The 14,267-nt window shown below is 46.2% G+C and overlaps 1 non-coding gene across 1 annotated transcript; it reads left to right on the top strand.

Annotated features, from left to right (window-relative positions):
- Positions 1-2,525: 2,525 nt before the first annotated feature.
- On the top strand, positions 2,526-2,592 carry TRNAF-GAA (transfer RNA phenylalanine (anticodon GAA)). Its single transcript has one exon. It is a non-coding gene; the product is annotated as a tRNA-Phe (tRNA).
- Positions 2,593-14,267: the final 11,675 nt, after the last annotated feature.

Here is a 14,267-nt window from a genome sequence, read left to right on the forward strand (position 1 = left end):
AGGCTTCCCAATCCCCAGGTCCCAGCGGGGGATCCCCTGGTTTTACAAGCCCCGCCCCCACAACCACCATGTACCTCTAGAGCTCTGGCAGGTTTAGAAGCCTGCAAACAGGTCTGTTTTTAAAATGTGCGGCTTTAAAGTTGAACAGGAAGCAGGAAACAGGAAGCCCTTCATGGGGAAGGGTCAGTAGCAGCTTCGTCAGGGCAGAGCCCCTCGGTTTGTTTTGCTTTCATTTTCAGAGGAAGTAAGAGTGTATGTAAGAGAGCACCGTAGCCTCTGTTCTTTTCGGATATCGTTGTGGAGGAACCAGACCCAGTAATTGTGTGTGTGAGTGAGAGAGAGAGAGAGGGAGGGTTGCCAATCCCCAGGTGGGGGCAGGGGATTCCCCAGTGTGGAGGCTGTCCTTTAGAAAGCTGGAGGGGGGGAGGGAAATGTCTACTGGGCACTCTGTTATTCCCTATGGAGAAAGATTCCCATAGGGAATAATGGGGAATTGATCTGCGGGTATCTGGGGCTCTGGGGGGGAGGTGTTCTTTGAAGTATTTGCAGCACAGCATCTGATGTCTTTCCTCGAAACACTCTCCCAAGTTTCAAAAGGACTGGACCAGGGGGGCCAATTCTATGTGCCCCCAAAGAAGGTGCCCCTATTCTTCATTATTTCTAATGGAGGGAAGCCATTGAAAAGGTGTGCAGTCCCTTTCAATGTGATGGCCAGAACTCCCTTTGGAGTTCAATTGTACTTGTTCCAACCTTGCTCCTGGCCCCACCCCCAATATCTCCTGGCCCCACCCCCAAAGTCTCCTGGCTCCACCCCCAAAGTCCTCAGATATTTCTTAGAATCACAGAGTTGGAAGGGACCTCTAGGGTCATCTAGTCCAACCCCCTGCACAATGCAGAACTCACAAACACCTCCCCCTAAATTCACAGGATCTTCAGTGCTGTCAGATGGCCATCCAGCCTCTGTTTGAAAACCTCCATGGAAGGAGAGCCCACCACCTCCCGAGGAAGCCTGTTCCACTGAGGAACCGCTCTAAACTCACAAACACCTCCCCCTAAATTCACAGGATCCTCATTGCTGTCAGATGGCCATCTAGCCTCTGTTTGAAAACCTCCATGGAAGGAGAGCCCACCACCTCCCGAGGAAGCCTGTTCCACTGAGGAACCGCTCTAAACTCACAAACACCTCCCCCTAAATTCACAGGATCCTCATTGCTGTCAGATGGCCATCTAGCCTCTGTTTGAAAACCTCCATGGAAGGAGAGCCCACCACCTCCTGAGGAAGCCTGTTCCACTGAGGAACCCCTCTAACGGTCAGGAAGTTCTTTCGAATGTTGAGCCGGAAACTCTTGATTTAATTTCAACCCATTTGTTCTGGTCCTACCTTTCGGGGCCACAGAAAACAATTTTGCACCATCCTCTAGATGACAGCCCTTCAAGTACTTGAAGATGGTGATCCTATCACCTCTCAGCCACCTCCTCTCCAGGCCAAACATCCCCAGCAACTCTAGTTCCAATGACTGGTTGATGTCATTGTGCACACAAGGATCATCCCCCACCTGGAGCCAGGTAGGATCTGACAACCCTACCTAGGAGCCACATCTACTTAGACTTGTCTACGCTTGTCTCTTTGAAGACACTGCGCCTCTGCACATTTCGCTTTGCCTTCCAGGACTTTTGGACTGTTATTGACTTAGTCAAACAGATTTATGGACTTGGGTTTCCCCTTATTAATCTCTGTGCGATTATTTATGGTGACTTTAAGTCAAAGATGTTCCTTAACCCGTTTAGTTGCACAATTTAATAATCTATTTACACAAGTTATAGCAACTGAGTTATTACCTGCTGGCTTATGCCCATACCACAGACGGTTCTGTCTTTGTTGTGCCTGCCTGGAGGCTGGCATCCCTGGCCCGTTTGGGGTAGCGGTTAAGTGGGCGGACTCTTATCTGGCAGAACCATCCTCCGAAGTCTGCTCAAATTCGTGTTTGTTACATCAGTAACGCTGTCCGGCCATCTCATCTTCTGCCATCCTCTTCTTCGTTTGCCTTCTTTCCCAGCATCAGGGTCTTCTCCAGGGAGTGCTCCCTTCTCATTGGGTGGCCAAAGTATTTGAGCATCAGCATCTGACCTTCCAGGGAACAGTCAGGGTTGATTTCCCTTAGGACTGACTGATTGGATCTTCTTGCAGTCCAAGGGACTCTCAAGAGTCTTCTCCAGCACCACATCTCAAAAGCATCTATTCTTCTGCGCTCGGCCTTCCTTATGGTCCAGCTCTCACAGCCATACTTTACTACTGGGAATACCATCACTTTGACTATACGGACTTTTGTTGGCAGGGTGATGTCTCTACTTTTTATTATACTGCCCAGGTTTGCCATAGCTGTCCTCCCAAGGAGCAAACGTCTTTTAATTTCATGGCTACAGTCACCAACTGCAGTGATCTTGGATCCCAGAAATGTGAAGTCTGTCACTACGGGGAGGGTGGAATATAAATTGAATAAACCTTCTGAGATCTGGGGAGGGACGGTGGCTCAGTGGTAGAGCATCTGCTTGAAAAGCAGAAGGTTCCAGGTTCAATCGCTGGCATCTCCAAAAAAGGGTCCAGGCAAATAGGTGTGAAAAACCTCAGCTTGAGACCCTGGAGAGCCGCTGCCAGTCTGAGAAGACAATACTGACTTGGATGGACCAAAGGTCTGATTCAGTATAAGGCAGCTTCATATGTTCAACCTAACCTAACCTAACCTAACCTGGGTGGTCTCCCATCCAAGTACTTACCAGGGTCGACCCAGCTTATCTTCTGAGATCTGATGAGATCAGGCCAGCCTGGGCTATCCAAGTCAAGGCAGAATAACTGTGTCATCGAGCGGCACCTAATTCATGGCAGGCCAGATACAATGGGGTCGTCAAGGCAAGAGACGAACAGAGGTGGTTTGCCACTGCCTTCCTCTGCACAGAACCCCAGTGTTCCTCCTCGGCAGTGTCCTATCCGAGCGCTCACCAGGGTTCTGAATCTGCTTAGCAGCTGAGGGCTGAGAGGACCAGGTTTGCCTGGGCTATCATGGCCGCCTTCCTTGGGTTTAAAAACCCCTGCCAATGTCTGGCAGTACAAAAGACGACAATCCTTTTGCAAATGGCCACATTTAGGCAGCAAATGCTGCCTGAAACAGCGAGCTGGAATTCGCTGGGCTGACTCCAGAGTCTTCCAACTGAGCTTCCAGAATAAACAGGAGGCTACGCCGGACGGTTATTTTTTTAAGACACGTATTTCTAAAATATCATTTGGCCTGGCAGAAAGGTTAGTAACGCTTCATGTTTCTATAAAGCAGAGGTGGCCAGGCGATGGCTTGGGAGCCACATGTGACTCTTGCACACGTATCGTGTGGCTCTCAAAGCCTGCACCACCCCGTTGGCTGGTTTGAAGGCATTTGTCTCTTTAAATCACTTCGCCGCGGCAAGCCAGCAGGCACCTTGGATAATGCATTTCAAGTTAAAGTTGCTTCCTTTCCACATCTCCCCCCTCCCTTCCATCTATTTTCCTTCCAGCTTTCAAACTCTGACACTCATGTCTTGCGACTCTCAAACCTCTGACTTTTATTCTATGAGGCTCTGACATTAAGCAAGTTTGGCCACCCCTGCTATTAGGGTTGCCAAATCCAATTCAAGAAATATCTGGGGACTTTGGGGGTGGAGCCAGGAGCAAATTGTGACAAGCATAATGGAACTCCAAAGGGAGTTCTGGCCGTCACATTTCAAGGGAGCGCACGCCTTTTAAATGCCTTCCCTCCATTGGAAATAATGAAAGATAGGGGCACCTACTTTGGGGTTCATAGAATTGGACCCCCAGGTCCAATCCTCTTGAAACATGGATGGTGTTTTGAGGAGAGGTACTGGATGCTATGCTGAAAAAAATGGTGCCTCTACCTCAAAAAACAGCCCCCCAGAGCCCCAGATATCCACAGATCAATTATCCATTCTACCCTATGGGAATCGGTCTCCATAGGGAATAATGGAGTGCCCAACAGACATGTCGTTGTCCCCCCAGTTTCTGATGACCTTGAAGTGGGGGGGGAGCGTCCAAACTGGGGGATCCCCTGCCCCCACCTTGGGATTGGCAACCCTACCTGCTATAAAGGTATTTCCACTATTCAGAGCACTTCACAGAGGGGATCATCTCCAGATATCTCCCAACAACCCTGCTAGGGAGGCCCAGCTGTACTCTCTCTGTGGTGCACACCGAGGGCTGAGCTCAGCCATCACTAGGGGGGCTAGTGATGGCCCCTTCCAGTTCTACAATTCTGCATCTTGCTTAAGGGTCTCTAATGAGTTTGTGGCTGAGGCAAGGGGACGGTTGCCATCTCTGGGTTGGAAAATTCCTGGAGGTTTGGGGGAAGAGGCTGGGGAGAGGGGACAGACCTTGAAGGGGGTGTAGTGCCATGCAGTCCTTTTCTCCAGGGGAACTGATCCCTCTCATCTGGCGACCAGTTGTGATTCCGGGAGATCCCCAGGCCCCATCTGGAGGCTGGCAACCCTAGCAAGGGGCTTCTCGACCCAACTCAGCCACTACTTCGTTAGCTACTCAGGCGGCATTCAAAAGTTATCCTCCCACTGTTGGAACCAGTGTTCCCTCTAAGCTGAGTTAATGTGAGCTAGCTCACAGTTTTCTAGCCTCTGGCTCACACATTTTTGCCTTAGCTCAGGAAGGAGGGCCCCAGAGCAAACCGATTGATGCAGGGGCCAAAATCGCTGGCTCACAACTTGAATGCCAGCAGCTCACAAAGTAGAATTTTTGCTCACAAGACTCCACGGCTTAGAGGGAGCATTGATTGGGACCCTGGCTTTCCATCTCATCTATGGAGGAGATAAATCCCTTTCTAAGTCCAATTTAACCACTACACCAAACTGGCTCTCACAAGGACAACTCCTGTGAAAGCTATGGCTGACCCAAGGCCATTCCAGCAGGTGCAAGTGGAGGAGTGGGGAATCAAACCTGGTTCTCCCAGATAAGAGTCCGCGCACTTAACCACTACACCAAACTGGCTCTCACAAGGACAGCTCTGCGAGAGCGATGGCTGACCCAAGGCCATTGCAGCAGCTGCAAGTGGAGAAGTGGGGAATCAAACCCGGTTCTTCCAGATAAGAGTCCACGCACTTCACCACTACACCAAACTGGCTCTCACAAGGACAGCTCTGCGAGAGCGATGGCTGAGCCAAGGCCATTCCAGCAGCTGCAAGTGGAGGAGTGGGGAATCAAACCTGGTTCTCCCAGATAAGAGTCCACGCACTTAACCACTACATCAAACTGGCTCTCACAAGGACAGCTCTGCGAGAGCTGTGGCTGACCCAAGGCCATTGCAGCAGCTGCAAGTGAAGGAGTGGGGAATCAAACCCGGTTCTTCCAGATAAGAGTCCACGCACTTAACCACGACACCAAACTGGCTCTCCTAAATCCCTTTCTAAGTCCATTTCTAAATCCCTTCCTAAGTCCAATATTTCAGCAAATGGATGCAGTCAGCAGCACCTACCAGTCTCCATGACCAAGGGCGGCTGTTTCCCCTTCTGTGTTCAGCAGAATGTTCTCCCCAGCAAGAGTTCAGGAGCTTGGCACCTGAGAACGAAACTCCTACACATGATGCCCTGGTCAGGTTCAAGCCGAGCCTGGCGGAAATGGCCTTTCCCCCCACCATTTAGGCCATGCCTTCGCAAAATGGCTTGCCTGGGATTTGTGTACATGCAAATCCTTTGATGTCTGCTGGGATGCGATTTGCATGACCAGCGAGGCAGGAGGGTGAAAAGGCTCTTTCACTGGACCGAAAGGATGCTTCAGGGGAGCTGCAATTAAGATGAACATTTTGCCGAGAATAATGTATTTGTTTCAAACTATTCCGATTGTGAAGGACAGTAAACAATGTAATAAACGGCAAAGAAAGATTTTAGAATTTGTATGGGCTGAGAAAAAACCAAGGATTAGAATGAAAGTTTTAACAGATGCTAAAGAAAGAGGAGGACTTCAACTACCAGATTTAAGATTATATCATGAAGCCGTTTGTCTAGTGTGGATAAAAGATTGGGTGACGCTGTTGAATAAAAAACTCTTAACGTTGGAAGGTCATGGAAACAAATTCGGCTGGCACGCTTTTATGTACTATGGAAAGAAAAAGTTGGATGGTTTTTTTTTTCCTCACCATTATATAAGAAATAATCTATTAAATATTTGGATGAAATACAAGAAATATGGTGATGAGAGAAAACCACTATGGGTAGTGCCAGCAGAAGTAATAACAGCGGAGACAGGAGAGGAGAAAGGGATGTCATATAATCAATTACTAAAAATACAAAGCGGTAAAATAGAATTGAAAACTGCTGAAGAGTTGAATAATAAGTATTATTGGTTTCAAATGCAACAAATAAAAAGTTTGGTGGAAAGCGATGTTAAAACTGAAGGAATAAGATGAGAACAAACAGAAATGGAAAAAGTTCTGCTTGGAGATAATGAAAAATTAATTTCAAAAATCTGTAAATTACTTTTATAACGGTCTACGAAAGATGAAGTAGTGAAATCTTAAGTGATCAAGTGGGCAATTAATGTAAACAAAAAATACAGATGGACACATGGGAATATTTGTGGAAGAACTCTATGAAACTCTCAACATGTCAGAGTATTAAAGAAAATTGTTTTAAGATGATGTACAGATGGTATATGACTCCTAAAAAGTTGGCAAAGATGAACAATAAGATGCCAGATAGATGTTGGAAATGTAAAAAACATGAAAGTTCTTTCTACCATATGTGGTGGACTTGTGAAAGAGCGAAAAAGTATTGGCAGGTGATTCAACAAGAGATTTCTAAGATCTTGGGATACAAATTTAACAAAGTTGCAGAGACTTTTCTGTTGGGATTACAAATGGAAAAATTTCCAAAAGAAGATAGAACTTTAATCTGGTACTTGCTCTCAGCTGCTAGGACATTGTATGCGCAGTTGTGGAAGCAAGAAAAAATACCAGAGAGATGGGATTGGATTGTAAAAGTTATGACATGGAGTGAAATGGACAAGTTAACAAGAACCTTAAGAGACTATGATTTAGAAGTATTTAAGATGGAGTGGAAAAAGTTCAGAAGATACGTAGAAAAAGAGTGGAAAATAAAAGGACATTGGACAATTTTTGATAATGACTAAGTATAAGAGGGAGGAGGATATTAATTTTGGTTCTTATTAATTAAGGATACCTTTAATATTAAGATTTTAAGTATATAACACCGGCGAGGGTCAAGTAACGTGGGGAGGGGTGGGTAAAAAATAATATATGGGATAGATTAAAAAAAAGTAATTTTTAATGATGTAAGAAATTTAAATTTATTACCATATGTTACTAATAAAATTGTTTGAAACAAAAAGGATGCTTCAGGGGCAAAGTTTTCATTTGCTGATAAAAGAAAGGAAAATAAAGTTCTGGATTTGGCATGCTTTCCCTTAAGAAGAAGAAGAAGACATTGGATTTATATCCTGCCCTCCACTCAAGAGTCTCAGAGCGGCTCACAATCTCCTTTATCTCCCTCCCTCACAACAGACACTCTGTGAGGTGGATGGGGCTGAGAGAGCTCTCCCGGAAGCTGCCCTTTCAAGGACAACCTCTGCCAGAGCTATGGCTGACCCAAGGCCATTACAGCAGCTGCAAGTGGAGGAGTAGGGAATCAAACCTGGTTTCCCAGATAAGAGTCCGCACACTTAACTACTACACCAAACTGGCCCTCCAACAGGAGAGGAAGAAGAATTGCAGATTTATACCCCACCCTTCTCTCTGAATCAGAGACTCAGAGTGGCTTACAATCTCCTATATCTTCTCCCCACCACAACAGACACCCTGTGAGGTGGGTGGGGTTGAGAGGGCTCTCACAGCAGCTGCCCTTTCAAGGACAACCTCTGCCAGAGCTATGGCTGACCCAAGGCCATTCCAGCAGGTGCAAGTGGAGGAGTGGGTTATCAAACCCAGTTCTCCCAGATAACAGTCCGCGCACTTCACCACGACACCAAACTGGCTCTCTTAAGGTTCTAGGAGTCTTGAATGTTGAAGAATGAAAACGATTGCCTAGAATGATTTTGTGTGGGTTAGACTTCAGTCCAGTAGTGCCTTAGAAACCACTGAGACTTCCTACAGGGTTGCTGTGCATTGGCTGAAGCTGATGGCATTTACAGACACACAAGCTTTCGAGAGTCAGATGACCAAGGGAGCGTCAACTCTTGAAAGCTTGTCCCCCCAAAATCGTGCTGGATCTCTAAGGCACTTCTGGACTCCATTCTAGCTGTTCGACTACAAACCAACATGGTTACCCTCTAAACTATCTTTGCGTGTATCGTTACTGACTTTACCCAAGGACCTGCAGAAAATGCAGGTCAAAATGTTTAATCACGGGAGCCATTCCACCAGAGAGTTTGCAAGATATTCTCCATGTCACTTATGCTAAGCATACTTCAGAACATAGGCAATGCCGGATTAAACCCTGTGGAGGCCCCTAGGCAGTCGAAATCTTGGGGGTCCCTTTGCCAACTGTCTCAGAGTCCAAATGCCCCCCCCCCGCTGCCCACAGCCCCCGTTGCCTCCTGTGGGTACCTTTTCAAAAACCCCTTTGACAAAGCTGCGGGGGAGAGGCAGAGAGGCAAACTCGGCGACTACACCAGCGGCAGCCGCACCAGACAAGTCAGGCAAAGAGTAGCTCAGTTGCTGACTGCGTGTGCAGGCTGGGAGGGCTGCAAGCAGGGGGGAAACCAGGTGGGGGGGAGCTAGCCCAGGGCCCCTAAAGGTGTGGGGGCTCATAGGTCAGTGCCTACTTGGCCTAATTATTAATCCAGTCCTGAACATAGCCTTGACTTCATCCAGGTGAGCTGGGCTTTACGGTCAAATTTCCTAGCATTTCCTAATAGAAAACAAAATAATTTTGAAATGGCAAGAGGAGAAGACCCTGAAGGGGTGTGTGTCAGGAAGACAATTAGTAAGGTCTCTGTTAAGTGTCATTCCTCATCTGTCTCTTGACTGTTGATGTTAGGGCACCATGCTGCTGCTTCTTAGAAGTCATCTCAGAAGAATTCTCAGCTCGTTATGCAGTTAGGATCGTATCTCTGGCTAATTTCACACATGTTGGATAATACTCTTTCAGTGTGCTTAATAGGGTTGCCAAGTCCAATTCAAGAAATATCTGGGGACTTTGGGGGTGGAGCCAGGAAACTTTGGGGGTGGAGCCAGGAATCATTACGGGTGGAGCCAAGATCAAGGCTGTGACAAGCATAATTGAACTCCAAAGGGCGTTCTGGCCATCACATTTAAAGGGACGGCACACCTTTTCAATTCCTTCCTTCCATAGGAAATAATGGAGGATAGGGTCGCCTTCTTTTGGGGCTCATAGAATTGGACTCCCTGGTCCAATCTTTTTGAAACTTGGGGGGGTATTTTGGGGAGAGGCACTAGATGCTATACTGAAAATTTGGTACCTCTACCTCCCAAAACAGCCCCTCCTAGAGCCCCAGATACCCGCAGATCAATTCTCCATGATTTTCTATGGGAATAAATCTCCATAGGGAATAATAGAATTCCCAGCAGACATTCCCCTCCCTCCGCTTTCTGGCGACCCTGAAGGGTCTCCAAACCAGGGGATCCCCTGCCCCCACCTGGGGATTGGCAACCCCAGTGCTTAACAATCCTTTGCAGCTAGATTTTCCCTGTGTGCAACAGGAAAATCTACTTGCTCAAGTGTATTGAAAGTGCGTTACCCAACACGTGTGAAATGAGCCGTCTCGCCTCTTTACCGTCAGGTATATTAGTTCCCGAAGAAAGCTTTATCTGCACTTTAATCAGGTTGTGCGCCTTTCCTGTGTTTATTACTCTGCCAACAATAATATAGGACCAGCCAATGTTGCTTCTTGCCTTGCACTATGGATCAAGCTAGGTTACCTGGGAATGGACCCTCGTCTGCTGTTTCTCTTGAGGAAACTTCATTCTAATACCTTTTGCCAAGTGAAATTTTCTTCTAGCGTTGACTTGACTAGTAAAATCCCGGTGTTAAAAGGGGTTAAACAAGGTTGCGTCCTGGCCCCGCATCTTTTAAAGTTATTTTTAACTGACCTGGCTCAATTTCTGAACCCTATTAATGGTCATCCGCCCAAACTTGCAGGCCGAGCGGACCCCTTATTACTTTATGCCGATGACACTACCATCCTCTCTTGTACAACAGTGGGCCTGCAAAGGTATCTGAATGCCTTTTACGACTACTGTAATTGTAATTCACTTTCTATCAATTATGCCAAATCTAAAGTAGTTGTTTTTTCAAATTGCTGGCGCCCACAGAGATGGTTTATTGGCAACTCAACAACTGAGCAAACAAAAAAATTTAAATACTTGGGGATCACTTTTAATCACAAGTTAAGCTGGGTTTCACATCGTAACAACACCGTCAACTTGGCTAAATGTTCAGCTGCTCAAATTAAACAGTTTTTCTTTGCAAGGGGCAACCAATTAGTTCCAGCAGCAATTAAAGTGTTCAAAGCCAAAACGCTTGCCCAAATTCTCTATGGTATCCCTATATGGATCCCAGCTTTTACCAGGAATGTGGAGGGCATTCAAGCCTCATTCTTTAGACAAATTCTTGGTTTGCCAAAATGTGTGTCCTACTTTGCTCTTTGCTCTGAAGTGGGTCAGTCTTTGGTGGAGACAAAAGCCTGGATTGCAGTGTTTAAATTCTGGCTCAAAATTCACTTTAGAACAGATCCTAACAGCCTTCTTGATTGTATGAAAAGAGACCCATATATTTCATCCTGGACAGCAGTGCTTCTGTCCAAACTCAATCAATTGGGGTTAGAGGTAGATGATTTTTCTACCTCTGATGAGTCATATATCTTCAGATGTATTAAATTGAGACTGTGGGAATCGGAGGAAATGAAATTACGGCCAACAGACCCTTATATTTGCTCTCCAGCTTCCTTAGGTCTCTATGCTTTCTGTGGCAAAATGCCCAATTATCTATCAGACTTAACCAGTCCAAGTCATCGCAGGGCATTTATGCTGGCTAGACTGAATGCGTTTCCCTCCAAAGTTTTACAAGGGAGATATCAGCGAGTCCCTTTAGCCGACAGACTTTGCTCCTGTGGAGCGAATACCCCTGACTCAATCCAGCATATATTGCTTGATTGTTCTTTTTACCATAACCTCCGTAAAGATTTATTTGGCAAGCTTTCTTTTTCCCCAGATTTGTCTATTCTGCCACCCTGTTATTATTTATTGAGTTATACCGAGGGGGTGGTTAGTGAGGCTGTGGCAAAATTTCTGGCTGACATCCTTAAATTTAATTCTGACCATGTTTGAATGCATCTGTAAGCTCAGTTTCATTTTGATTTTATCTCCAATGTTTAAATGTTTATATTCTGTGTATTTTTATTTGAATCTATTATGCCATTAAAGGTTTGGTATGGTATGGTATGGCCTTGCACTTGAAAACAAAGCCGAAACAGGTACTTTTTAAAATAGCACTTTTCCAGCGTGTGGATTCAATGCCTGATTGTCATCAAGTAAAGACAGATTCTTTGCCAATTCTTTCCAAATGACACTGTCTTTCAGCATAAACTGCAAGCTTGATGAATAGGAAAATAATGGGTGTGTACTTTGGATCAGCGGCAAATTGCAGCTGGAAAAGCCTGGCTTATTATGTGAGGGGGGTGCTTAAAAAAGCAGATTGCTTATACAAATGCCCACATCATTTCCCTTTTCTGTGGTGCAGTGTACCACAGATCATGTTGCAGGACAAAGAAAATTGTTCCACACCTTGTCAGATTTCACTTAGAAGCCAAAACAAAACAAAAACAGAACGCTTCCCAGGACAGCCCTCGCAGAGGAATACAACCAGCACACAAGCTGAGCTTCTAGAAGTGGAGCAATTTGGTGAGAGCAAAAGAAACTTACACCCTAAGAGCTCCTTCACAAGCGGTGAGCGAGAGTCGCTCGGCAAGAATTTTGTGGCCTGATTAGAATTTGGCTGAGTCAACCTTAAGCCGGCTACCTGAACCCAGCTTCTGCCAGGATCGAACTCGGGTCATGAGCAGAGCTTAGGATTGCAGTACTGCAGCTTTACCACTCTGCGCCACGGGGCTCTTAAACCACGGGGCTCTTAAACTGCATACCTTTTTAAATGCCTTCCTTCCATAGGAAATAATGAAGGATAGGGGCACCTTCTTTTGGGGCTCATAGAACTGGGTCCCCAATCCTTTTGAAATCTGGAGGGTATTTTGGGGAGAGGCGTTGGATGCTATACTGAAAATTTGGTGCCTCTACCTCAAAAAACAGCCCTCCCCCCAGAGCCCCAGATACTCGCAGATCAATTCTCCATTATTTCCTATGGGAATAAGTCTCCATAGGGAATAATAGAGTTCTCAGCAGACATTTCCCTCCCCTCCCCCCACTTTCTGATGACCCTGAAGCGGAGGGAGGGCCTCTAAATCGGGGGATCCCCTGCCCCCACCTGGGGATTGGCAACCCACACCCTCTGACATCACCATTGTTTTGCACAGGGCTTTTTTGTAGAAAAAGCCCAGCAGGGATTCATTTGCATATTAGGCCACACCCCCTGATCCCAAGCCAGCCGGAACTGAGTTCCTGTGCATTCCTGCTCAAAAAAAGCCCTGAAGATATGCAAGTCCTACAGGGAAATTTCTAGGGAAACGTTTTAAAAATATATATACGCTGCTTAGGATGAAATTCACCAAATAGTGGACAAGAATATTTGTCCATAAGCCCTGGTTGGTAACATTCAGTTTTGCAACCAAATGACTACTCAGTCGTCACTAACATGAAACAGCTGTCCTGGATTTGCCTAGGGCAGGGGTATCAAACATGCAGTCCGGGGGCCGAATCAGGCCCTTGGAGGGCTCCTATCAGGCCCCTGAGCAACTGGCTGTCATCTGCTTCCTTTTCCCTCTCTCTTGCTTCCTTCTGCACCGCAGCTTGCTTTGCAAGGTTTGCTCAATCGCACAGGAGCTGCAGAGCAAAACCTCTCTTTTCTCCATTGGCTGAGGAAGAAAGGTGGGGAGGCAGAGCTTCCCTTTCTAGGCTCTCTCAATTGCACAGCAGAACTACTGAGCCAAGCCTCTCTTCCTTCTATTGGCTGAGGCTCCTCCCTCCCCCCAGTCCCCTGGGGGAGGAAGGAAAGAGCCAGAGCTTCCTTTGCCCAGTTCCCTGGATCCCATGGGAGAAATAGAAAGAAAGCACCTTTAAGACCCACAAGTGCTAACATTTTAAGCACGTTTAAGCACTGTGTTTGTTTGTGTCCTTTATAAAGTTTATATCTCTGCTACCTAATCTTAAATAGGTACGCACATGACCCAGCCCAGCCCAGCCCAACCTGGTCTGGCTCAACCCGATGTGGCCCGGCCCGACAAGGTCCCATTTATGTCAGATCCAGCCCTCCTAACAAATGAGTTCGACATCCCTGACCTAGGGCAATTTGCATCCCTTTCTGTGTTGTCATTCATAATTTTCAGCTTTCAAAATTAGTTTTGGGAGGTTCCCGCAGGACATTTGATAGCATTGTGCGGAAGGGGAATGGCCAGTGGCTCAGTGACAGAGCATCTGCTTGGAAGGTCCCAGGTTCAATCCCCATTGTTGTCAGACAATGGAACTTCAAATCAACCAGACTCCATTTGATACAAAGTTTAAGGCTTTATTTGAGAGTTCATAGTTTCTGAGCGTGGAAAGATTGGAACTGATACATTTCTGCAAGTGGGGAGTCACTTTAAGGAATTGCACATCAAAGGTTTCTGAACAATACTACCTTCCCAAGCATTCTTAGTATGAAGTGATACATTTCACACAGTACTTTCTCTTATCTCTCTGTGGTCCTTGATCTCACAGGGATGGGCAAACCGCCATCCCCTGAGGCATTTTATCTTAAAAGGGAAGTTGCCTTTGTTAGTCTCAGGGACAGGAATTCACACCAGTGTTAGTATCAATTATGCTTCTGCTTTGATATGCAAGGTTTCTTCTCATGGTTAGTAACAGAGGTTAGAAAATGGAGTCAGTTAAGCCAAGCATTTCGTCACAGTCAATTTAAACTAAGCATTTCATAATAGTATTTTTCCAGTGTCTGACAATTGTTTCCAGTTAAGGATCAGGCAGAATGTGATCTGAAAGACCTTCTTTGTCTGAGACCCTGCAGAGTCTTGGCCAGTCTTAGTAGACAATAAGGACCTTGATTTAGTATAAGGTAGCTTCATGTGTTTGTATGCAAGAATG

The sequence above is a fragment of the Heteronotia binoei genome, chromosome 12 (genome assembly GCF_032191835.1).
Source record: "Heteronotia binoei isolate CCM8104 ecotype False Entrance Well chromosome 12, APGP_CSIRO_Hbin_v1, whole genome shotgun sequence".
NCBI classification, from domain to species: domain Eukaryota; kingdom Metazoa; phylum Chordata; class Lepidosauria; order Squamata; family Gekkonidae; genus Heteronotia; species Heteronotia binoei.